The sequence below is a fragment of the Camelus bactrianus genome, chromosome 1 (genome assembly GCF_048773025.1).
Source record: "Camelus bactrianus isolate YW-2024 breed Bactrian camel chromosome 1, ASM4877302v1, whole genome shotgun sequence".
NCBI lineage: Eukaryota > Metazoa > Chordata > Mammalia > Artiodactyla > Camelidae > Camelus > Camelus bactrianus.
The window spans coordinates 87,502,420-87,530,033 of NC_133539.1; the positions used below are offsets into that span (position 1 = coordinate 87,502,420).

A 27,614-nucleotide genomic window follows, 5' to 3' on the forward strand; every position below is an offset into this window, starting at 1 on the left:
ATTAGGTATAAGAATAAGACAAACTGCGATGACTTCCAGAATATTCTTTGCAAACTTTTATAAATATTTTAGAAAATATAGATTAACAAATAGAAATCCTCCTTTGTTCTTATGGGTTGAATTGGATTCCCCCAAAAATATATATTAAAAGTCCTACCTCCCAGTACCTCAGAATGTGACCTTATTTGGAAGTAGGGTCGTTGCAGATGTAATTAGTTAAGATGAGGTCATCCTGGAGTGGTATCGGCTCTAGTCCAGTATGGCAGGTGTCCTTATAAGGAGAGGAGAGAAACACAAAGAAGACAGCCGTGTGAATACACAGAGATACAGAGACACACAGAAGGATGGAAGCAAAGATCAGACTTACGTGACCACAAACCAAGGAATGTCTGGGGCTACCAGAAGCTGTAAAAGGCAAGAAAGGGTTCTCCTCTGGAATCTATGGAGGGAGGATGGCCCTGCTAACACCTTGATTTTGGTCTTCTCGTCTCCAGAAATGTGGGAGAGTGCATTTCTGTTGTTTTAAGCTACCTAGTTTGTGGTATTTTGTTAGCGCAGCCCTAGGAAATTAATACAACCAGTACCCAATGTCACTCTTATTTTACAAAATAATTTCTGTTAAAATTTAGGGAATGTTTTTCCATAAATTATCCTCTTTGTATGTCACATATGTATTCATAAACATACATATATAGTTAGGTGTTAGTTGCCATTTGTGCACTGCCTTGTATCTCTTGCCATCAGTGTAACACCCACAGCCAGAGCCAGGGCTGCAGCTCATACTTCTTGGTGGTCCTTGACCCACTTCATGCTGAAAACATCTCTGAAGGACAGTCATCTGATTTTTCACTTTTAGTCCCTAGGGCTTCTCTAAGGCTGCTCTAAGAGATGCCAGGGGGATCCTACCATGGAAGTGCTACTGTAATCAGGGTTCCAAGATGGGCTACCCAGATTCCCAGGAGCTCTAGTTAGGTTTCCTATTTGGGTCAGGCTGGAGTCTGTATTCAGCTTTTGGCAGGGCTATAAATTAGCTTTCCTGCCTTGCTGGGGCTGCAGAACAGGTCCCAGGGCCAGCAAGGCTATTTGTTCTGGGTATCAAATCTGGTAGACCTGCTTGCTAAGCTCCACAGAGAGACGGGGGCCACTGTTTTGCCTCTGCAGACACAGAATCACTTATTGGGTTCTCTGCTCAAGTGACATTGTGCTGGGGCTGCGGGATGGGCTACCGAGACTCCCAGGAGCTCAGGTTAGTTTTCCTGGTTAGCATGTGTGGAGATTACATTCGGCAGTGGGCAGGACTATGGGTTAGTTTCCCTGCTTAGGGTGGGGATGTGTAGAACAAGTCCCCAGGATGACAAGAGTCTTGTTGGGGAGCCAGTCAGAGCTGTCCACCAAACTCTGGCCAGACAGAGCCACCAGCTTGTCTCTACAGAAGGGCAGAGCTACTGGCAGACCTTCTGCTGAAGTGCTGCCGGATCAAGCTATTTTCCAGATGCTCAGGCCAGGCTTCCTGGTGGAGCAGGACCAGGAGCTACACCGTCAGGTGTTATGGCCATGCTTCCTAGTCGAGTGGGACAAGGAACTATACTCTGCAGTAGAAGACTCAGCTCACCTGCCTAGGGGTTCAGGGTAGACCATACTCCAGTGCTGGGAAGGCTCTTTAATTGAGGCTTTAAAACAGGAAGACCTGCATCCTGCTGAGTTCCCTGGTTAGACTTTCCACAGTCTTGGCTCTGTAGATAAGCAAAGCTGCAAATACTTTCCACTTCTCTTTCATAATCCGATTCCCAGTGGTCCAGCTCCGTGATCTCTGTGAGATGCAGTGGGGACTCCCAAGAAGCAACTGACAATGCTGGGGGAGGTCAACATCCACCCTGGGCTCTCTTCTCCCACTAGAGGAAGTGTAGGCTCAGGATGTGGTGCTGCCCCGGCCTGGAGGAGGGGCAAAGCAGTCAGCATGCAGCTGTTCCTCTTTACCTTCTAACGGGGACTGTCTCCATCTCTTTGGTACAGGGGAGCACTTCAGTCTTGGCCTCGTGTAACAGGATTTTTCTCAGTGGTGTCTTGTTCATGATAAATTGTTAGTAGTTCTCGTAATAAGGGATGAAATCAGTAATGCTCTTTATTGCCATCTCGGTATCATCCCTTGATCAGAGAGATGACTCTAGAAGGCATTTTTTATTCTTCTGTAAAGATCCCAGAAGGATTGAGTCTCAATTGTCCACAAGTGTGACCAAATTAAAACTGCTTCTTTTTAGAATTTACTTCCATTTCTGTTTCCTTTGCCTCATCTTTACTTCTCCACTAGCCACTCCTATTGCTATGAGGAATGAAATCCTTTGTTTCTGACAATCAAGGAATCTGTGTCTTCTGCCAGGATTCTGAAAATAGGCTAACTTGGAATATATCACATAGTATCAAGTAAACAGCTTTCTTCCCTTAATACTTACTTGGCACCTGCTGATGGGCCATGGCAGAGAAAAATGAAATTAAAAGTCTCAAACAGATTTCCATATATCAGGATAATGTATTGCTCTAACATAGTGAGTGTTCTTAACAATGGATCAATTTTAGTGCCATATTTATTTTGTTTTTCAATATATGTGCACAAAAACCTATGTATACGGGAACGTGACTCATGACATCCCATTGTTCATGTATTGATTAACTAATTAGTTCTCATGGATTCATATTTTAAACTTTCCTACAATAATTTATTTAAAATATTTGGGGAAAATAGTAGTAGTAACATAATGCTTCCATAGGTAGCAGAGTATAATAAATACTCATGGAATACCTGGGTGTTTTGTAAAATTTGAGTCAAGAATGAGGTGATATGATATATTTGATTAAAAGATTGAAAAAATCTGAAAGGGCAGAACAGAACTCCAGTTTTTGTCTTCAGTCTGTAACTCATGGAATGGCATGAAGGGTCATAAGGGAGCTTAATGGTTTATTCTTTTCCACTGTCACATAATCCTGACAAAGGAACGAACTCTTCAATCTTCTCAATTGTCAATTCATGGCCTTTGACAGGTAATACATTCGCTGAACAAGTTTAAAAAGAAAAAAAAAATAGAAGGAAATGGATGTAGGAGGTTGGGGAGAAGATTGAGTTAGAAGGTAATAGAAAATGCATTACTGTAGGTCTGATATTTTCCATATTACTGTAGATGGTAGTAAAATGTGATCATTAATTTAGTCAAAAAAAAAAAAACCAATATTGGTACTATGTCATTCTTCTCTACTGTATAAAGTTAAAAAAATTCCCCCTAAAACAATTCATTTATTAGAATATAGACTTGCTTGCTTTTTGCTTAAGAAGCAGGCAAGATATTCCAATTCAACAACCTCAGAAAGCTTTCTAATGGCTTAAACTAACACTGTCAACATATTCATTCATGTTGTTTACTAAAAATCCATTCTCAGGGATTCCAGAAATTGATTTTATTTTTTCAAGTAGTATTCTTAAAAATAAAGTGATTTAATGGGTTAACTGGCAAAAGATTATTTTATATTACACAGAAAAATGGAAAAATTTAGACTAAATATTAGTAAAAACATGATTATACTCAGGATAAATAAAATGTTAGATTTATAACCATATTGGAAATATAATCAGTGTTTAAAAAGGTGTGCATACATGCACATACTTTTTCTTCCAGCAAAGCATTTTTTTAAATTTTATTTTTTATTGAAGTGTAGTTGATTTACAATGTTAGTTTCAGGTGTACAGCAAAGTGATTCAGTCATGCATATACATCTATCTATCCATATATATCTATATAGATATTTTGTTGTTGTTTCTTTTCCATTACAGCTCATTACAAGAAATTGAATATAGTTCCCTGTGCTATACGTTAGGTCCTTGTTGTTTATGTATTTTATATATAGTAATGTGTATCTGTTAATCCCAAACTCCTAATGTATCCCTCCCCAACCCTTTCCTCTTTGGTAACCATAGTTTGTTTTCTATGTCTGTGAGTCTGTTTTGGTTTATAAATAGAATGTGTATCATTTTTTTTTAGATTCCACATAGAAGTGATATCATATTTGTCTCTGTCTGACTTACTTCACTTAATATGATAATCTCTAGTTTAATCCATGTTGCTGCAAATGGCATTATTTCATTCTTTTTTATGGATGAGTAATATTCCATTGTGTATATATACCATTTCTTATCCATTCATCTGTCAGTGGACACTTAGGTTGTTTCCATGTCTTTGCTATTGTCAATAGTGCTGCTGTGAACACTGGGGCATGCACATACTTTTTTTTAATGCATTACTTATACACTGAAGCTTTGTGTTTAGGGAAATTGTAACAGAATTCATATATGTGGATTTATGTGTTTGTTCTGCATGTTAAGTCGTACAATCACAGTAGATTATTGCCTCTGCACTATACATTTTCAAAATAGTGTTAACTCTCCAGCATATTAAACCTGATAGATACAATCTGAGTAATTTCAAGACAAATGGAAACTAGAACTGCATTTTGGGGTAGGTGTAGGATTAATCACTTTCAAAAGGATATTTTAGGTAGGAAAACATACCAAAATTTTCCTGAGTAAAATGTCAACTCATAATAAGTGCTGTCAGTATCTAATTACCACAGATATAAGGATGAGCACTATAATTTCCTAACCCTATTCAATATGGGAGAAGGGAGATAGAATATTTAGTTTCATTTGGAAAGATAATTGATACCCTCTGCTTTGAATATTTATTCAGGATCATTTTTATTGACGTATAATTGACATGTAACTTTATATTAATTTCAGCTGTACAGCATAATAATTCAGTATTTGTTTATACAGCCAAATGATCGCCACAGTAAGTCCAGTTAACATCATTCTTTTACATAGTTACAAAATTTTTTATTCTTCTGATGAGAAATTTTAAGATCTATTCTCTTAGCAGCTTTCCAATATGCAATAATTATAGTCACCATGCTGTATATTATACCCCCATGACTCATTTATTTTACAACTGTAAGTCTGTCCTTTTGAGTGCCATCACACATTTTTTCCAACCACCACCTCTTACCTCTGGCAACCACCAATCGGTTATGTGCATGACTTAGGTCTTTTGTGTGTGTTGATGCTTCTGATTTTTTCTTTTCTTAGATTCCACATACAAGTGAGATTATACGGTATCTATCATTACTGTCTGATTTTTTTCACTTAGCAAATTCCTCTCAAGTTCCATCCATGTTGTCACAAATGACAAAATTTTATTCTTTTTAAAATTGCTGAATAATATTCCATTGTACATATACACCATGTTTCCCATATCCCGTCAGGCTGCATCTGTAATGATTAGCTAATAGGCCTCTTTCATAGAGAGACTGAACTCTGAGTCTGCTGCTCCTCCTGTGCTCTGGGGGTGGTAGCTTTTTAAGAATACTTTCTCCATTTATTACAGTCCTATGGGACACATGTGGGTAAGCCCTGCTGGCTGCCAGAGCCAGGCAATAAGGAGGTGTTCCCTGGAGGCAGCTGTAAAAGTTGGGGGGCTAGGCAAGAGTATATATACTACTTTCTGCGAGGTACCGGTAAGCTGAAGTGAGCAGAGGGAGAGAGCAGATGGCATCCACTGGCCTCTGTTCCCTGAGAGCACTTCTGTAGACGAGTAGATGTGTATGAAATCTGAAGATGTGTATGAAATTTTCCCCCTGAGGGCAGAAAATCTCCAGAAAAGCAATGAGGCCTCTTTCACAAAAAGACTGGGGTTGTGTTTCAGTCAGCTGTCTGCGGGGTGTCCTGGGGGGTGGTAGCCTGCCAAGAACGATTTCTCTGATCACTACAGTGTCATGGGACTAAGGAATGAGGCTCACCTGCCCTTAAGAGCCAGGCAGTCGAGGGGTGTCTCCTGGGTGGCAGCTGCAGAAACGGCACCAGAATGTGTAAAAGCTCTCCTCCAGGTGATTCTGGTGCTCCAGAGCATGGCGGAGGGCGAGCATGGAGATGGCCCCCACTGGGTGTAAGTGAGGTGCAAGGGGAGTGTAAAAGTGATGCCCACTGAAAAAAGATTGGGGGGAAAAAAAAGGAAAAGAAGAAAAAAGAGAGATGGAGCTGACAGGCTAGAACAAGGCAAGGGAGATTCCGAAGATGACACCGCCTGGCTAGAGTGAGACAGAGGGGGCACATAAAGATGGCCCCTGTCGGATAAATAAAAGATGGTACCCACTGTCTAGAGCAAGGCAGAGGGAGAGTGCATAAGTGGCACCCACCAGTCTGTCACTGGGCAGTGTTCCCAGTGGGCTCAAGAGATGGGTTAAATTAGCCCCTTGGGCTAATGCTTTAGTATAAGGAAATGAGCCTTCTGCTCAAAGTCTGAGCCTCACTGGCTGCCTCTGACCTGGGCACTGAAGAGGAGGTGTCCATGTGCAGGAGCCGTTTAGGAGCTGTTTCTAAGATTGCCACAGTCTTGTGGGTTTCCTGGACAAGAGACCAAGTGTTTTTCAGAGCTAGATGTTTTGTGAGTCCGTCTCTCGGGTGCAAGTCTTAACAGTTGGGGAGCCCAATGTAGAATTTGAACTCTCTCCTCCTCAGGGAGAAATTCTAGGTTTCAAGTTCCCTCCCAATTGTGGGTTGCTGCCCCAGGGGTGGGATTAATGGCAAGATTGTGTCCCAGCCCCTCCTACCATAGTCAATGTGCTGTTCTCCTTTGCTTGATGTGTAGTTATCACTCAGCCATTATTTAGAAATTTTTGAGAAGAAATTGTTCCATATACAGCTATAGACTTGGTGTATCTATGAAAGGAAGATGGGTTCAAGACCTTTCTATGTTGCCATATTGTCATATAATTTTGCTATGACATTGAAAATGTATTTTGTATTTCTATAAATATAGCTTCAAAATTGACAGCAAAGATCATTTAAAGTTTTATTGAGACATGTAATTGACATGTAATTTTAATTAGTTTCAGCATAATGATCTCATATTTGTATAAACTGTTAAGCTATCACCACAATAAGTCTATTTAATGTATGTCACCACATATAGATATAAATCTTTCTTGTGATGAGAACTTTTAAGGTTTATTCTCTTACCAACTTACAAATATACAGTACATTTTAAACTACAATTGCCATGCTGTACGTTATATCCCAAGGACTGATTTCTTTTGTACCTGGAAATTTTCATCTTTTGACAACCTTCACCCATTTTCCCCACCCAACACATCCCACCTCTGGCAACAACCAGTCATTTTCGGTCTCTATGTGTTTTGTTTTGTTTTTATTTCACATATAAATGAGGTCATATGGTATATGCCTTTCTCTGTCTGACTTCCACTTAGCATAGGTCTATCCATGTTGTTGCAAATGGCAGTATTTCATTCTTTTTTATGGCTGAATAATATCCCACTCTGTGTGTGTATCACATTTTCTTTATTCATCCATCAGTGGACACTTGGATTCTTCTATATCTTCACAATTGTTAAAAATGCTGCAATGAACATGCAGATGAGATGCAGATATCTTTTCAAGTTAGTGTTTTTGTTTTCTTGGGATAAATACCCAGAAGTGGAATTGTTGGGTCATATGGTAGTTTTAATTACTTTTTGAAGATCTTACACAGTAGCTGCATCAATTTACATTTCTACCATCAGTGCACAAGGGTTCTCTTTTGTTCACATCCTCACCAACATTTGTTGTTTTTTTCTTTTTGATAATAGCCATTCTGACAGAGGTGAAGTGATACCTCATTGGAGTTTTGATTTGCACTTCCCTGGTGGTTAGTGATGTTGAGCACCTTTTCATATTCTTTTGCCATCTTTGTGACTTTGGGAAAGTATCTCTTTAGATCCTCTGCCCATTTTTAAATTAGATTATTTTTTGTTATTAAGTTGTATGAGATCTTTATATATTTTGGATACTAGCCCCTTATCAGATGTATGGTTTGCAGATATTTTATCCCATTTAGTAGGTAGTCTTTTCACTTTGTGGATGATTTCCTTTACTGTATAGCTTTTTAGTTTGATATAGTCCCACTCCAAGATCAATGTCTTAGAGATCATTGGTTATGTTTTTCCTTCTATGAGCTTGATGGTTTCAGGTCTTATATCCATTTTGAATTAATTTTTATATATACCGTATTCATTATTTTGCATGTGGCTGTCCAGTTTTCCCAGCCCTATTTATGAAAGAGACTTGCTTTCCCCATTGTATATTCTTGGCTCCTTTGTTGTAAATTAGTTGACTACTTATACATGGGTTTATTTCTGGGCTTTCTATTCTATTCCATTTAACCATGTGCTGTTTCAACCCAGTACCATACTGTTTTCAAACTCTATTACAAAGCTGTAATAATTAAATCAGGGGGCATGATTCCTGCAGCTTTGTTTTTCTTAAGATTGTTTTGCTACTTAGGGTCTTTTGTGATTCTGTACACATATTAGAACAAAAATCCTACCTCTATAAAAGCACCATTGTAATTTTTATAGGGATTTCATTGAATCTGTAGATTGCCCTTGGGTAATATGGTCATTTTAACAATATGAATTTTTCTAGTCCATGATCACTTATTTGTGTCTTCTTTATTTTCTTCCATCAGTTTCTTATAGTTTTCAGGGTAGAGATCTTTCACATCCTTGGTGAATTTAATTCCTAGGCATTTCATCCTCTTTTGATGCTATTATATATAAATGGGATTGTTTGTTTAATTTCTGATAGTTTACTAGTGTACAGAATTGCAACAGAATTTTGTATGTTGATTTTGTATCCTGAAACTGAATTTCTCAGTTCTAATAGCTTTTTGGTGATGTCTTTATGGTTTTCTACATATCAAATCATGTTATCTGCAAATAGTGATTTTTTTTTGGTTTGTTTGATTTGTTTTGCCTAATTGCTGTGACTAGGATTTTCAATACCATGGTGAATAAAAGTGATGAGGAGAGTGGGCATTCTAGTCCCATTTCCTGATCTTAGAGGAAAAGCTTTTTAGCTTTTACCATTGAGTATAATGTTAGCTGTGGGCTTGTCATATATGCCCTTTTACTATGTTGAGGTATGTTCCCTCTTTACCTATTTTGTTGAGAGTTTTTATCGTGAAAAAAATTCAATGTTCAGTTAAATTTTTTTCTGCTTCTATTAAAATGACCATAAGATTTTTATCCTTCATTTTGTTAATGTGGTGTATCACAATGATATTAAACCATTCCATGCATCCCTGGAATAAATCCCACTTGATTATAGTGTATGACTTTTTAATGTGTTGTTGAATTTTATTTGGTGATATTTTATTGAGGTTTTTGTATCTATGTTTATTGAGATATTGGTCTATAGTTTTCCTTTCTTGTGGCATCCTTTTTTAATTTTAAGATCAGGGTAATGCTGGCCTCATAAAATGACTTTGAAAATGATTTTGAACTGATCTTCTATTTTCTTGAAAAGTTTGAGAAGAATTTGTATTAGTTCTTTAAATGTCTAGTAGCATTCACCAGTTTAGCCATCTGCTTCTGGACTTTGTGGAAGAATTTTCATTACTGATTCAATCTTCTTACTAATATTTGCTCTATTCAGATTTGCTATTTCTTCACGATTCAGTCTTGGTAGGCTGTATTGGTTTTTTTTTTTTGATATTTACCTGTTTCTTCTAGATTTTCTAATTTGTTTATATGTAATTGCTCATAGCAGTCTCTTACAATCCTTGATGTTTCTGTGTTATCAGTTGTAACACTCTCTCTTTTGAGTCTTTTTTTTTCTTGGTTAGTCTAAATAGTTTATCCATTTTATCTTTTTAAAACAAAGTTCTTTGCTATTGTCTCTTTGATCTCTATTCATTTTCTCTCTGACCACTATTATTTTCTTCCTTGTACTAAGTTTGTGCTTTATGTTTTCTTCTTTTTTATTTCCTTGAGGTGTAAACTTACTAAGATCTCTCTTGTTATCACTAAATGTGTAAATCAAAAAGTAACATTTTTCTTAGAATTCCATTTACTGCATGTCATGAGTTTTAGTGTGCTGTATTTCCATTTTGTCTGAAAGTATTTGTGTAAAAGTATTTTTTACTTCTCTTTTGATTTCTTGTTTTAAATTTCTTCCTTGAACCATAATTGCTTCTTGAACTGAATGGGTTATTCAGTACCATACTGTTTAATTTCCAAATATTTGTGACTATGCCAATTATCTCTTTAAATCATATCAAGTACCTTCCAAAAACAACAATATGAAACTAGAAATCAATTACAATCTCCTTAGATTTATTAAGACTTGTTTTGTGGCCTAACATATGATTTATCCTGGAGAATGTTCCAGGTGAGCTTTAGAAGAATGTATATTCGGTTGCTTTTTGATAGAATGTTCTGTATATGCCTAATATCATCTAGTCTACTGTGTTAAGATCAATGCTTCTTTGTTGATTTTCCTGTCTGAATGCTCCATCTATGATGAAAGTGAGTATTAAAGTCCCCTACTATTATTGTATTTCTGTCTGTTTCTCCCTTTATGTCTGTTAATACTTGCTTTATATATTAGATGGCAATATAAAAATCATTTTTTATGGCTAAAGGGCAGAGAGATGAGGGTGCAACTCAGGCTAAAAAATGAAGAATATCCAAAGATTAAAGCCATTCAACTAAAATACTTGATACTAATAAAATCTCAAAAAACAAAATAACAAATAATAGCAAACAATTATTAATAAATAGAAAATCAGGACAAACTGCCAGTCATCATGGTCTTTGACAAATTTTGGTAAATAGCAAAGGTAGAAAGCTAATACAGGATAGAAAATATGCAAATGATGCATTCTCGTGTTTTTATTAAGTGAAAGAGAGCCATTTTATCTGCCTCATAAAAAGAAATGAAGGTTTTTAACCTTGCCTCTGAGGTCTAATTAATGTAATAGAGGCTCATGATCTGAATTGGTCATAATAAAACAACCTACTGTTTCTTAAATCCTATGGCTCTTCTCTTTGGATACACATCAGAATCACTGTTCAGGCTTTTATAAAAAAATACAGAAAGCAGGATCTTAACCCAGATCCACTCATCCAGATTTTCCAAATCTATATAGTCCTGAGATACTTAACTAAGTTGAATTTAATTCCCAGCCATGATAAATAATTGCTGATTATTGATTGATGCTGAGTTTTTAGTTGGTCACTGATTTTCTCCTTATTTCTAGACCAAAAAAGAGACTTATCTAACAATAAACTGGGGTAAGGGAAAGAGGAATGGGATTACTTTGGGCACTTGGCATACCTATGGTAAAATCCTGAAAATAAGAGAGGTTGCAAAGTGAGTTACAAGAATCTCATAGAAGCTGTTGCTCATGCCCAGGGACAATGAGTACTTTTGTGTATTTTCAGAGAACTCTGTAATTAAAATCAGACTAAAAATGAGTCATGTTAAATTTTTAAAACTGATAAATTTGGAAAATAAGAAACCAATTACTTAAATAACGCATAGGTCAGAAAGCAAATTAAAAGTGTAGTGACAAACTGTTTATACTTTAAGGCCTTAATTGCCCAAATAATTTTGTCTATCTATCTTCTAATTTTAATCTGTTAACCTAAACTGAATAGTCTACAATCCTGAGTGTGTATTAGAACCACTTAGAGAACATTAAAAAAAAAAATCTGTTTTTCAGCGTAATACAAAGCAACTAAATCAGAATCTAAGGATGGGCTCTGAGTATCTGGAATGTTAGAATTACCTGGTGGGGGCAAAAGTGCCTAAGCAACTAGGTCTGAGAATCATATTCTAAACTCCAAGTCTAAGAAACGCTTTGTGAGCTAATTTATTTTAATTCTGTGAAATTCCACTCTGAGACAATGATTTAGAAACCTATATGTTTAAAATACAAGGAAGAAAAAAATCAAACATGCAAAACAGAAACATTGGCTAATATTGTGAATATATTATTTTCTTAAGTGACTTTATAATATTTATAATTTTATCAAAGAAATATAATAATAAATAATACATAAATAATACTTATGTAGTCCTGAAGGATTTTAGAAAGGAGAACTTATGAAATTTCTTTTTACCTAATTTAATAAATAAAAGCAGGATTACTTATTTTGAAAAGATCTGTCAAAATTAAATTAATGAGAAGGAAAGGAAAAGAGAGGAAGTGAAAAAAATATGAACTTGAATGTGAAAAGTTATTTAGGAAAATCATGAGGAAAAGAAAGTCCTTGACTTTTGGTGGTTGTATGGAAGGTAACTTTGCTTTTCATCTTAGATATTTTGTCTTTGTAATGTTTTCTTCATTGAGCATATAATAATACATCTATAATTGTATATATTAAAATTATATATACAATTGTGTATATTAAAATTATATATACAATTGTATATATTAAAATTACATATACAATAAAATTATATATACTATGTATATAAATATTGTGTATATAAATATTGTATATATAAATAGATATTTCTTAAAATGTTAATAATGACTGGTGGTGGTTTTTAGAATTGAATGCTTTTTATTTTCAAAACTTTTTATTAAAAAATTAGTGTATAATCTAAAATTTTAAACTATAGGAAATTATATGGCCATTCTATTAAAGGTATGCAAGACATAAGAGAAGGAAACAAGGCAAGAGAGAGTTGCCATAGAATATATTTGCAACTTTACAATGTCCAGAACACTGGACATTGTAAAGTTTCAGGTGCTTACAGTAAAACATAAATTATAGCTTGTGTTTCTCAGCACTGCAGATCTTTTATATGTGATTTATACCTGTGAAAAGAGCACAGTGCAATAATTGCATCACTGATGTATTTAATTTACAGGTTGGGTGACTAGAGAAGTATGTTTCAAAGTGTTCAGTCTTGTTAACCATTAAGTATAAGCGGGAGTATTCTCTTCAGCAGGTGAAGCAAACAGATGTTGCAGCTTTGATTTCACAAGCAAGAAAATGACTTATTTTCTTTTCTGGCCCCTTGCATTGTTACCTTATACATAAAAAGAAAACTCCATTTGAGATATTTTTCAGTCACAGATATGACTTTGAATATGCAGCATGATTATTACAAACATAAACCATCTTGCTTTTTCATTGAGCATAGTTTTAACATCAGGCCTTAGTTCCTGTATATCTTCTCTAGAAACCACTAATGAGTCTTATTCAATAAGATATTAGGCTGCCCCATAGAGGCAGAAGGTAGTTGTCTCATAGGTTCAGTCAGATACCTCTGCTGGGTACAATCAATCAGACATGAGTGGAGTTTAATGTTGCAGAGAGAGGTAGTCAGTGGCATTGGTCAACCACTAGTAATAGAATCCTCAAAAGCTCTTCTTGGGGAGTTCTCTCAGATGAGGCCTACAGGAATCATTCTCAACAGTGAGGCAGTGGGCAGGGCCGCAGCTTCACTGGCATACCCAACATTTTCCAAAGTAAACAGAAGTGCTTTAGGGGTGTGATAACAGTAACAGGTAATTTTCTAAACATGTAGACTCACCATCATTTGTCTAAATATTTTCTTTGCTTTCAATTTTTCACTCAATTTGACACTGCATAAACAGATTTTAATGCATATTAATATATGCCTTATTTTTTTAGAGGAGGCTACAACCAGTAAGATTGTCATATTAAGGTTTTAATTCTCTGAATCTATGATTCTTTTGTCAGATTGATTTTGTGCAATGTTTAATTTCTAATGCTTATCCACCATGGAAGTGAGTAATCATTTCATTCCACCCTTGACAGGTTATATAGTATCATATATTATTAACCTATTAAATTTGACTAGTAAAAATGACATACTCTTTCATTTTATCTTTCATTTACTCATTACTGAGCCCCCATTATATTCTGAGCATGATTACAGGCTCTGGGGACTCAGAGGTAAACAAAATAGATTTTGAAACCTGCCCTCATGCTGCCTGTAAGAGAGAAAATGGTGGAACAATGTCCCTGAGGAAGTAGGAGTGGATGAAACAGACTTTACAATTGGAGATAAGAGCCCTGAGTGCCAGTCTAGGCATAGAGAAGAGGGTAGTATATAGAATCATGGTTGAAGGTCATACCAGAAGAAGTTTGTAGAAATTGTCTTCAAATTGCTGCAGTTCTTGTCTTTGTTTAATAGGAGGTATAGTAGGGTTAAAGAGAATACACTGTATGGAAGAGTTGTCTTAAAGAATGGGAGAATAAATGGGTTAGAGAATATGGTTTGGTTTGCCAGCACTATTAAAGGTTATTTTAGTTTAGTGATATTCAGAAGAATAAAAAGTGAGAACAGTAAGCAAGCATGGCTATATTTTTTCCAGTGACATTTGACAACAGAATACAGTTGACCCTTGAACAATATGTGGGTTACAGGTACCAGCCCTCCATCATAAAAAATCCAAGTATAGTTTGTATGTGCAGTTCTTTTGTATCCGAGTGTCTCCATCTGCAAATACGACCTTTGTATCTGAATTTCTGTATCTATAGATTTGACCAACTGCACATCATGTAGTACTATAGCATTTACTACTGACAAAAATCCATGAACAAGTGAACCTGTGAGTTAAAACCCATGTTGCTCAAGGGGCAACTCTATTGGCCTGCAGGAGGCACAAGTAGTAGGCAGAAGTTTGGAGTTTATGTGAGAATAATGAAGTAAAAGGAAGGCAAGGAAATGAGTGAATATGATTCACCTTGGGAATTATGATGAATAAAGAGGAAAGTAAAAAATTAAGAAGGTTGAGGTACGGTGTAGCATCAATAGCATGTTGGTTCAAGTAGAGTTAAAGAGGTGGAGCATATGAGAGGATGGGTTGGAAAGATAAGAGCTGGTAGTTGGAAAATGGGATGTTTGAAAATTGAGGTTATAGAAGTGCTTCATATAATGGAAATGACATTAACAAAGTGGAAGCAGAGGATGGAAAACAACATCATTGCAGGACAGGAGATCATGGAAGCACAAGGCAAGAATAATGTAGTGGTTACCTTTCTGTATATTATAGTCTCCCATATTATGACAGGAGATCCAGGCAGGAAGGGGACCACAGAGAACAGGTGATAACAAGGCTAGCAGATGGTTACTTTGATTAAATTTACAGGAAGGGAAAGGAGGGTGGCCTAGAAAAAGCCATGAAGAACAGGGAGGGCACCACCTGTTCCATCTCCAGGAATTCGAGTAAGGGGAGTGAGAAAGAAAAGTCATCCCTTAAGAGAGTTGTAACAGAAGTAACATTACCAGCAATGGGCTTGATGTCAACAGAATATGAAGAGAAATTTCATGGAAGATTTGACGATGTCTTTTTTTCTTTTTTAACCTATAATTTATTGTGTTCCACAGGGCACAGTGAGATAGTTTCAGGTGCATATTTTAATTTGATTTTGCTTACAAATTTTACCAAATATTCTACTTGAATAGGAATTTTCCTATTATTTTATACAAGATATTTATATATCAACCCCTTATATGTTGCCAAGTATGTTTCCAGTTTTCTTGAGTATTTATATATGATACTGTTATACTCATGACGTAGAGCTTATTTGTAACTTATTAAAGGACATCAAACTTTTGTTTATTTCACAAATATTCTCATTTGAAAGCCCATGTCCATTGCATACATCTAGCTTACTCCAAATTTGTGAATATAAATTTATACAAAATAATCATTTATAATTTTGGCAGTCTGGGGGTATAAGAGAAACAGCAATCAAGGATTAAAACTGACTTTTCCCACATACTTAGTAAATGTTTTAAAATAATTTTAAATGACTTACCTCTTCTTTTTTAGACTGTAATGTTTTTCCATAGTAACATCATTTTCAGAATATTTATCCTGTTTAATCAGTCCATCTGTTTGTTCATTGATGTATCAGTACTACATTGTTGATGCACTATATTACACCTGAAAATGTATGGACATGAAAAATAATTTCATATGTTACATTAGGCAAAAGGCTTCAAAACAGTATACTGGTTATATTCATATTCTTTCTGTACAAAATACACATATTCCTATATAGAGATGATTAACATCAAAGAGTTAACAGTGGTCATCTCTGGATGTTAGAATAAGACTTCTGGTTTTTTTTTGCTAAATATTTTCTCTCTCCTGCAATATTGTGAGAAAATATTTATTTTTAAAAATACAACACAGTATACTAACAACCATTTAGAGAGACTGAAAAGAAAGAGAATAAATATCCTTTTCTCCAGCTTCTCTGTGCCCCAGACAACTATGCTTGTTTGTTTATAAAACATGTTTCCCTTTGAAAATGTCATTTTTTAGTTTGTCCAGTGCCTCTTGTCTCCCATAAATATGCTTTGTGTAGCTAAATCTGATTCATTTCAGCATAACTGTACATAACTATTACTTAACAGAAGTTTTCTGTCCCTAACCCTGCTCCAAATTTGCCTAGTGTGCATTTTTCCTCACTATTGCTGTGTAAAATTGTCATCACTCAGTCAATGCCCATCCTTTCTGACTGTCCATTTTACAGGGCAAGGAAGTCCATTTGTCTAGATTCTAGGATACTGAATGAAGAGGCACATAAGAGGCAATCGATAAACGGTATGTTGAATGGATGAATGAAAAAGAGGGAGCCTCCATAGTAGACACAGGTTTACTTTCCCTCTGTCTCACTAGGCATAAAAACTTAGCTTCTCTTGGTTTCAGTTATGAGGGATGCAAACTTATTCAGCTGTTTCACTAATTTGTGTTAAGGTAAAGTGCCTTACATATATTTATTTAACCATATATATAAAATGAATACCCAATTGATGGTCATACTATCATTGCTTTAAAAAGTTTCCAGGAATATACATTCTTTTAAAATAAAAGTGTTAACTCTGAAATGGAGAGTGTAATAGAGACTTCTTGAAAGAACGGCCACCCAACAAGGCTGGGTTGGAAGTGTCAGTGTATAAAAGATCACATTAAATTATAAAGCAGTTGAAGGGGGAGGTGGCCAAGATGGCAGAGTAGGAAGACCCTGAACTTACCTCCTTCAATGGACACACCAAAATTACAACTGCTGTTGACCCTTGAGCAACATGGATTTGAACTGCATTGGTCCACTTATACATGCATTTTTTTCCAGTAAAAATATACTACATTACTACACAATCCATAGTTGGTTGAATCTGCAGATGTGGAACCATGGATATGGAGGCCTAACTGTAAAGTTATACATGGAATTTCAACTTCATGGGAATTGGGTGCCGCAAACCCCTGTGTTGTTCAAGGGTCAACTGTCCTTGCAGTGCAACAATTAATGAAAATGACCTGAAGACTAGCAGAAAATAGTTTCCACAACTAAAGACATGAGAAACCACTACAAGATGAATGGGGTGTGTAGAGAACAGTATAGTCAAAACCTCCATCCCTAGGGTCAGTGGTTCACAAAAGGGAGGAATACCAATTACAGAGGTCCTCCCTAAGAAGTGAGGTGTCTGGCTCCCTAGCCAGAGGACAAGCCCCCAGAATGTCTGCTTTGAAAACTAATGGAAATTATGTTCAGGCGAGCCAGAGGCCTATAAGAAATAGACACTCAGTTTTTAAAAGGAATACACATCTCACATGCTGAGTCCCAATGCAGAGGCAAGTTTGAAAGGAGCCTGGGTAAGAGAAACTTGCTGATCTTGGAGAACACTCCACTTAGAAAATACAGATCCAGATAGAATATCAGTATGGAAACATAAGCTTTAAATAACAGATCAGATGAACTTTATATGTGTGTGTGTGTGTGTATATATTCCAAAACAGCAGAATACACATTTTTTTCAAGTGCACATAAAACATTCTCCAGGATAGAGCACATGCTAAGCCACAAAAGTACAACAGAATTAACAAGATTGAAATTATATAAGCACCTTTTCCAATCTAGTCTGAGACTAGAAATCAACTACAAGAAATAAAACTGCAAAAAATACAAACACATGGAGGGTAAACAATATGCTAATAAACAACCGATGAGGCACTGAAGAAATCAGAGTGGAAATCAAAAAATACCAGGAGATTAATGAAAATGGACACACAATAATACAAAATCTATGTGATACAGTAAAACCAATTCTAAGAGGGAAGTTTAAAGTGAAGTGAGCCTTCCTTAAGAAACAAGAAAAAAAATCTCAAATATATAATGTAACCTTACACCTAAGGGAAATAGAAAAAGATGAACAAAACCCAAAGTTTATAGGAGGAAAGAACAATAAGGAACAGAACAGAAATAAGTGAAATGGAGACAAAAAAATAATATTAAAACTAAGAATTATTTAAAAAATTAAAATTGATGATAAAACTTTATGCATACTCATCAAGAAAATGTGAGAGCCCAAATAAAATCAGAAATGAAAAAGAAGTCACAACGGATAACACAGAAATACAAAGGATTACAAGTGATTACTATGAATAATTATATACCAATTGAACAACCTAGAAAACATCGATAAATCCTAGAAATGTGGTCTTCTAAGACTGCATTATGAAAAAATAGAAAAAAAGGAATGGACTGATTACCAGTAATAAAATTGAATCATTTTGTTTGTAATAATAGTTTAAAACAAACAAAAAAAACCTGCCAACAATCAAAAGACCAGGACCAGAAGGCTTCACAGATGAATCCATAAAATTTTAAAGGAAAGTTAACACCTGTCCTTTTCAAACTAAGAGTGCTTCCAACTCATTCTAGGAGGCCAGAATCACACTGCTACCAAAACCAGACAAACCTACCACAAATAAAGTAAATTACAGGCCAACATCACTGATGAACACAGATGCAGATAATCCTCAACAAAATTTTAGCAAGCCAAATTCAATAATACATTAAAAGGATCATACCCCACGATCAAGTGGGATTTATTCCAGAGATGCAAGGATGCTTCAATATCTGCAAATCAATCAATGTGATACACCACAGTAACAAATTGAAGAATAAAAATCATATAATCCATAACAACTTTCATCAAAGTCAATATTGAGGAAACTTACCTCAACATAATAAAGGCCATATCTGACATTCAACATCATACTCAACTGTGAAAAGCTGAAACCATTTCCTATAAGATCAGGAACAAGACGAGGATGTTCACTCTCACCACTTTCATTCAATATAGTATTAAAAGTCCTAGCCACATCAGTTAGACAAGAATAAGAAATAAATAGTAAATCTATCACTGTTTGTAGGTTACATGATACTATATATGGAAAATCCTAAAGACACTTATAAAAAACTATCGAATAAATGAACTCAGTTGCAAGATACAAGTGCAAGATACAAAATTAATAAACAGAAATCTGTTGCATTTCTATTTACTAATAATGAACTATCAGGAGAAGAAATTAAGAAGACAATCCCATTTATGATTTCACTGAAAGAATGAAACAGCCAAATAAATTTAAACAAGGAGGTAAAAGACCTGTTCTCAGAAAACTGTGTGACATTGTTGAAAGATATTGAAGATGACACAAAGAAGTGGAAAAATATTATGTACTCATGGATTGGAAGAATTAATAATGTTAAAAATGACCAAATTATCTAAGGTAATCTATAGGTTGAATGAATTGCTTTCAAAATACTAATGGTATTTTTCACAGAATTAGAACAAGTAAATTAAAATTTGTAATGAATCACAAAGACCTCAGATAACCAAAAAATCCTGAGAAAGAAGAACAAAGCTGGAGGTATCACTCTCCCTGTTATCAAACCATACTGTATTCTATGATAATCAAAACAGTATGGTACTGTCACAAAAACAGACACGGATAAACAGAGCAGAATAGAGAGCCCAGAAATAAAACTATGCTTATATGGCCAATTAATTTTTATCAAGTGAGGCAAGAATATACATAGGGAAAAGACTACCTCTTTAATAAATAGTGTTGGGAGTACTGGAAAGCTATATGCAATCAAACTGAACTACTTTCTCACACCATATGTAGAAATATACTTAAAATGATTTAAAGGCTTGAATGTAAGACCTGAAACAATAAAACTACTAGACGAAAATATATGCAGCATGCTCTTTACCATTGGTTTTAGCAATATATTTTTGTAAAAAATAGGTCTCCTAAGGCAAGGGAAATGAAAACAAAAATGAATAAATGGGAGTATATCAAACTAAAAAGCTTTTGCACAGTGAAGGAAACTGTCATCAGATAGAAAAGGCAGCTAACTGACTGGGAGAAGATATTTGCAAATTTTATATCTGTAAGGACTTAATATAAAAAATATACAAAAAACTCTTAAAATGCAAATTCAAAATAACAAACAATCCAATTTTAAAATGGGCAGAGAAACCTTAATAGATAATTTTCCAAAGAAGATATCCAGGTGGCTCAAGGACACATGGAAAGATATTCATCATCACTAATCAACAGGAAAATGCAAATCAAAGCCACAATGAGCTATGACCTCACACCTTTCAGAATTGCTCTTGTCATACAGACATGATATAACAAGTGTTAGTGATCATGTGGAGAAAAGGGAACTCTTGTGCACTGTTGGTGGGAATAATTCGTACCACCACTATGGAAAATGATATGGAGTTTCCTCAAAAATTAAAAACAGAACTACCATATGATCTAGCAATTCCACTTCTGGGTATTTTTACAAAGAACATGAAAACATTCATTCAAAAAGAGATATGCACCCCTGTTTTCATTGCAATATTTTTTTACAGTAGCCAAGATATGTCCATTGATAGATGAATGGATAAAGAAGGTATGTCATATATATATAAAAATATGTAAATTATATATATAATGGAATATTACTCAGCAATAAAAAGAATGAAATTTTGCCATTTGCAACAAAAGGATAGAACTACAGGGTATCATGCAAAGTGAAATAAGTCAGAGAAAGACACATACCATATGATTTCACTTATATGTAGACTCTAAAAAACAAATCAAACATCCATAACAAGATGGAAACAGACTTACAGATACAGAGAACAGACTGATTGCTGTATGAGGGGAAGAAAATGGTGGGATAAAGGAAATAGGTGAAGGAGAGAATCAATCAGGGGGTTGTAATGTATAGCATAGGGAATATATTCAGTAATATTGTAATAACTTTGCATGGTGACATATGGAAATTAGACCTATTGTGATCATAATTTTGTAATGTATAAAAATATTGAATCATGTGTACTTGAAACGTATATAATATTGTAAGTCAAATATACTTCAATAAAAACAAACAAACTCAAATGGATTAGAGACTTAAATGTAAGACCTAAAACCATAAAATGCCTAGAAGAAAACATAGGCAGTAGCTTTTTTTGACATTGGTCTTTGCAGTAATTTTTTAGATCTGTCTACTCAGGCAAGGGAAACAAAAACAAAAATAAACTAATGGGACTAGGTCAAACTGAAAAGCTTTTGCGTAGGGAAGAAAATTATTAACAAAACAAAAAGGCAGCTTATTGAATGGGAAAAGATATTTGCAAACAATGTATCTGATAAGCGGTTAATATCCAAAATACACAAAGAACTTATACAACCCTACATCAACAACAAAAACTAATTAAAAAATGGGCAGAGGACCTGAATAGACATTTTTCCCCGGACATAACAGATGGCCAAGAGACACTTGAAAAGATGCTCAACATTACTAATCATCAGGCAAGTGCAAATTCAACCAAGATAGGATGCCTCTTCTCCCCTTTCAGGATGGCTATCATCAAAAAAGACAACAAGTGTTGGTGAGGATTGGAGAAAAGAGAACCTTTAGGTACTGTCTGGTGGGATTGGAAATTGGTGCATCCACTGTGGAAAACAGTATGGGGGTTCCTCACAAAATTAAAAGAACTTCCTTATCATCCAGCAATTTCACTCTTGGGTATTTACCTGAAAGAACAAACATACTAATGTGAAAAGATATATGCACCCCTATGTTCATCAGAGAATTTTTGACAATAGCCAAGATATGGAAGCAATCTAAATGCCCATCAATAGATGAACGGATAAATAAGATGTAGTGTGTGTTCTATGCATGTGTATACACACACACACACACAAAATGGAATACTGCTCAGCCATAAAATGAAAAATGAAACTGTGCCATTTGTGACAATATGGATGTACCTAGATGCATTAGGTTAAGTGAAGTAAGTCAGATAAAGACAAGTACTGTATGATCTCATAAGTGGAAAATTAAAAAGCAAAGCAAATAAGAAAATGAAAATAGACTCAAATACAGAGAACAGATGAGTAGTTGTCAGAGGGGAGGAGATTGAAATGAACTGAAATAGTGAAGGGAATTCAGAGGTACAAATCTCCAGTTATAAAATAAGCCACATCAATATAATACATAACAAATAATACGGTCAATAACACTGTAATAACTTTTTATGGGGACAGATGGTTACTAGGTTAATTGTGGTGATCATGTCATAGCATATGGAAATATCAAATCACTATGTAGTATACCTCAAACTAACAATTTTATACATCAACTGTATTACTTCTTAAAAATGGAAAAATTATGAAGTAGTATCTCAGCAAAATGATTTGACTTTCTGCCACAGTATTTAACAGCCTGAAATTGAAAGTAAATACATTTTTAATGGGAGTTGATACACCACTACAAACTACTGCAGCTTCAGGTCAGTGGGGGTCTTTGGTAGAATTCAAGGAGAGTTTATGATGGAGAGAAAATTAACAGGATCAGGCAAAGTCTTGAGATACACAAAAAAAGAATGAGGCTGAAGTAGTATCACTTTGAGAACGTGATGCCTTCTAATTGCATCCAGAGCTAATTATAAACCAGACTATTGCATAGGCTGTCATTAAGATCTTTATCTGAGAAAGAGTAGCAGAATAGGAGGCAGAAAAGAAAAAGGAATGTTAAAATGGAATTAATAGAATTTTTGTTGTTATTTTTAAACTTTAGAACTCCAAAGTTGGTTTTTAATCACATAAATTTCATGAGTCTGATGTCTCAGTTAACCAATGACATCTTGTCACTGTGCCTCCTCCTTTACCCCAATCCCTCAGTTTAACAAACTGAAGAAAAATTCTAAATTATAAATAAGATTATGGCCACCAAGTGGGTTCTATTTAAAATAAACAACAAAAATTAAAGGGAATACAGGATAGTTTGGATTTTTTTGTAACCCTCAATTACAACTTCTCATTATTTTATATTTTAGATAATATTTTGCCAATGCACATTTTATGTAACTAACATTTTAGCTGGCAAATAGGTATTGGATATAAGAGAATCTTCTTTTAACCACTTTTATAAGGTGTTATGTATCAATCAAAATTTTCTTTTAATAGTTTCTCAAAGTTAAAAGTTTAGTAGTTGAGGTATATATCCACCAGGTATTTTTATTTTTGTGTGATATGTATAATCACTTTTGTTACTTTAATTACTGTAGGCATTCTGAACCTTGATTTTTAACTTTTGAATACATATTTTATCTGATAATCTCACAAAACACTATTTTGAATATATATTTATTATATAGTTTAAGCTTCATTTACTAGATATATAAATTAAGTGTAGTAAGTTGAAATTAACAATTTTAAATATTTGCTCTAGCTTAAATAAAGCAAATGTAAAGCTATCACATGATGTGCTTCTGACTAGTTTGTGTTTGATTTCTTTAGAATGACCTTTCTTTAGATGTTATAGTAAATAGTAGTATTGGTGGGAATGTAGTTTGGTGTAGCCATTACAGAAAACAATATGGAGATTCCTCAAAAGACTAAAAGTAGACTTACCATATGATCTAGGAATCCCACTCCTGGGCATATATCCAGAGGGAACCTTAACTCAAAAAGATACATGCACCCCAGTGTTCATAGCAGTACTATTTACAATAGCCAAGACATGGAAACAACCTAAATGTCCATCGACAGAGGACTGGATAAAGAAGTTGTGGCATATTTACATAATGGAATACTACTCAGCCATAAAAAAGAATAAAATAATACCATTTGCCACAACATGAATAGACCTGGAGAATGTCATTCTAAGTGAAGTAAGTCAGAAAGAGAAAGAAAAATACCATATGATATCACTTATATGTGGAATTTTAAAAAAAAGAAAAAGAAAAACTTACTTACAAATAAGAAACAGACTCACAGACATAGAAAACAAAATTATGGTTACCAAGGGGAGTAAGGAGGTGGGAAGGGATAAATTGGGAGTCTGAGATCTGCAGATATTAACTACTATATATAAAATAGATAAACAAGTTTATACTGTATAGCACAAGGAACTATATTCAGTATCTTGTAGTAACTTATGGTTAAAAAGTATGAAAATGAATGTATGTTCCTATATGATTGAAGTATTGTGCTGTACACCAGAAATTGACACTACATTGTAAACTGACTATATTTCAATAAAAATATTAGAAAAATATAAATATTGAAATACTGGTATAACCAAATCATAGCTATTACATTTTCCAAAATTAGAGTTATTGTCAATACGTGCCTTAGTAAGGATGATCATATACAATCTAAACAGCTCTAATTGCTAAGCTTGTAACAAAAACATTAATGGTGTCCAGTCAGGTTTAACTGAATTGGAAAAAGAAGAAAACAAAGGTGATAACAGTATGGTTCTGATTTTGCTTAGTCTTACACTGCTCAGTGTCTAGTATTCTATAAATGTAAGAATTTTAGAACTTGTCCGTGTCTTTAAGGTGCTTTTTAGAATATTTGAGTTATCACTCCATAAATATTAGTGACTTAGCAAAACATTTCATGAGCTACAGTTGGAATCTGAGGCTAAATTCCCTGCTAAGAAGATCTGGCCCTAAGAGAGGTGTACAAATTCAGAACATCAGGTTTGCATTTCTAATCATCCTCCATACCCCATACAGCATGTATAATGAAAGATGATTGCACAGTAACTGGTAACACAGCTGGGAGGTGTTCTCTGAATAAGGTTTTTGTTCTCTTTTTATTTCAAAACAGCCTTTATTTCCATGACATCTTGCATAGCACAGATGGTCTCAAAAGTTAAATTTGACCATGAATACTACATTAGCTGTCATGTAACTAGGGAAGGATGATTATAAACAAGAAGAACTTCCTTTTAAAATGTTTCATTTATTTTACTGTTATATTATATGTGTATGTTTTTATTTGGTGAAGAAAGTATTTAGCTAATATGGTTTATTTCTGTTTTATAACTCAATATTGCATCATTTTATTTCTGACCATTCAAACAAGAATGCATCTTGAGAGTCATTAATATGCAGTAGGGTATTACAGTCATATCACTAGCAGAGAAAAGGAAAAGAAAAAGTTTTCCTTATTGTTTTTCAACTAGTGAGTCAGTGTAAGCAGATGTTCTTTTTTTGACTTGCCAAGAAAATTAGCACTTTTCTAGGAGGTACACACAGACTTGAAAATCCTCCAGTCATTGAAAAAGACAGATCTTGGCGTGGCAGTGAGCTATGAAGAGGCAAACACTTTGAAATGGGGCTACCACCTAATACAATTTTTTTGCATTAAGTCCATAGAATTTATGCCAGCCAGCCATCTCTCTAGAATTGAGAGATAATGTTATGTTCTGACATCTACTCATTGACTTTATTTTCTTAGGGTGAGAAAAGAGAATAAAGGAATAAAATAAGGATCACAGGAAAAAAAAGAAAAAAAGAAACATAGTGGAAAAAATTTAGAAAATTTCAAAATAAATCAAATCAAGAAGACTCTAGAAACAATTTTATAGTATATCTAACAATCCAACATCTTATTTTGCCTGCATGAGTAGGCTGTGGTTGTACAGGATCTCTGTTGCCATCTTTAATCTATTGCTCTTTCTACAGCCTGCTCTTTATAAACACTGGGGAGTAGGGTAATACAGGAGTAACAACCCCGAATCTGAAGCAAGACCCTGGGCCGCTGAGCTCTACAACTTCCTATCTGAATGTCCTTTGGCAAGTTATTTAGCCTCTATCAGTCACAGCTTTGGATCTTTTAAACTGGATGAATAACAGTATCTTCACTATAGAAGTATGCAAGGATCAGGAGAGCAGGTACGTGCAAAGAATATAGAACTATCTACAAGCACTTAAACATTGTTAACCACTATTTTCATTCATTACTCAGAGATAAATAAAGATGGCCACTGTTGCCATTTCTGTATTTGTCTTGTGTAACTGCATTCAGTGTTACACAAATAGCACTTACTAAACCCTTCAGAAAAAAAAAAATAAATATACATATTACTCTTTCAGGTAACAGCTCCACATAGTGCACTATCCTGTCAAATTCCCATGAAACAATCTATCTAGCTTTGGTTCACGTTGAATTTGTTAATATTTAAAATGTGTTACTTTTATGGAAGAGCTGTGCCATGGCAGTTACTTTTATATTTTAAATTAGTTCTTAAATCCTGATAATGTATTGATTCACTGAATCATAATCTCTATTAAAATATCCACAACATTCCAGAAATTATGCTGTGCTCTGTGGATACAAACATGCCTAAGTGGCCCTGACTTGATGGGACTCATTATCCAGTAGAGGAGAGAGAAGATCATAAAACTAAATATAACACACTTTGATAAGTACTCTTCTTGTGTTATGACCAAAGTAATATCAGAGGATAGAAGGGAACGCTTAAATCGACAGCCGAGAAGAGAGGGAGCAGTACAATGTGGATAAGACAGTATAGAGGCAAGGGCTAAGGGAAAAACCACAAGTGAATACAATACAAGGGATGTGCAGTGGTAGGAAATGAGCAGCAAAAAAAGTTAGAGTCAGATAGTGAAATGTCTGAGATGCTGTAATAAGGAGTTTCACCATTATTTCCAGGTGAAGGAGAATTTCAAAAGATTGCCAAACAAATTAATAGATTATATGGTTAAAATTAATACTCCTTGAATTTACGTGTTTCTTAATGATTATACTATTAATAATGCTGTAAGTTAAAGTAATACCTACATCTAATTTTTTAACAGAACTACTAGTTAAATTCTGTTTTTTTTTTTATATGATTAAAACCTAGCATAAAATGCATTAAACATTCACTGCAAAATGCAACACATACACACATATAATGAATGACATAGCTTGTTTAGGTCTCGGGAAGTTGCTGAACTATGGATGCCCTAAGAATTTAGCAAAGAAGAGGAGTAAAGGTTGAGAATTTATCTTTCTCCTGGAAATTACTTGTTTTTTCATGAACACAAATATTACTTGTGTTCATGAAAAAAGCACAGTGAAATATAGCTAAGACAAAATCATATTCTGCTCCAAAGTGGTACTTCAAAGTCATAAATCATGTAATATAGTTCAGATATGTAGCTTTGACCTTGTGCAATGTTTAGATCCAGGTTAAGATTACCTCCGAGATGGAGTCATGCGCCAGGAGTTTCTGGAGTGTCCACATTTCCTTTTGCATCAGGAAGTGAAGCTGCAGAAGAGGTATATTGGGATTCCGTATGCTATTTTTTGCAACATTTCTGTAAGTTTATAATTAGTTCAAAATAACAAGCTTAAAACTTTAACCAAAAAATGGAAACATTCATTCAGACATTATTTCCATTTTTACATTTAACTCCAAAATAGACAATCATTTTTTGAAAACTTTTCATCAGAGTTATCTTTCAAATAAGTAGGAACCAGTAACTAAAAAAAAAAAAAAAAAAAAAAAAAAAAAAATTGCCAGCAATAATAAACATTTTCTTTCATTGATTTACATGTTCATTAAATAATTTAATACTGTCTACT

At 34.6% G+C, this 27,614-nt stretch overlaps 1 long non-coding RNA gene across 1 annotated transcript; it reads right to left on the bottom strand.

Moving 5' to 3' along the window:
* LOC123616009 (uncharacterized) lies at positions 1-27,339 on the bottom strand. Its single transcript, XR_006723873.2, has 3 exons — positions 27,229-27,339; positions 15,685-15,812; positions 1-271 (listed from the first exon to the last, which is right to left on the bottom strand). It is a non-coding gene; the product is annotated as an uncharacterized LOC123616009 (long non-coding RNA).
* Between the last annotated feature and the right edge of the window lie 275 nt (positions 27,340-27,614).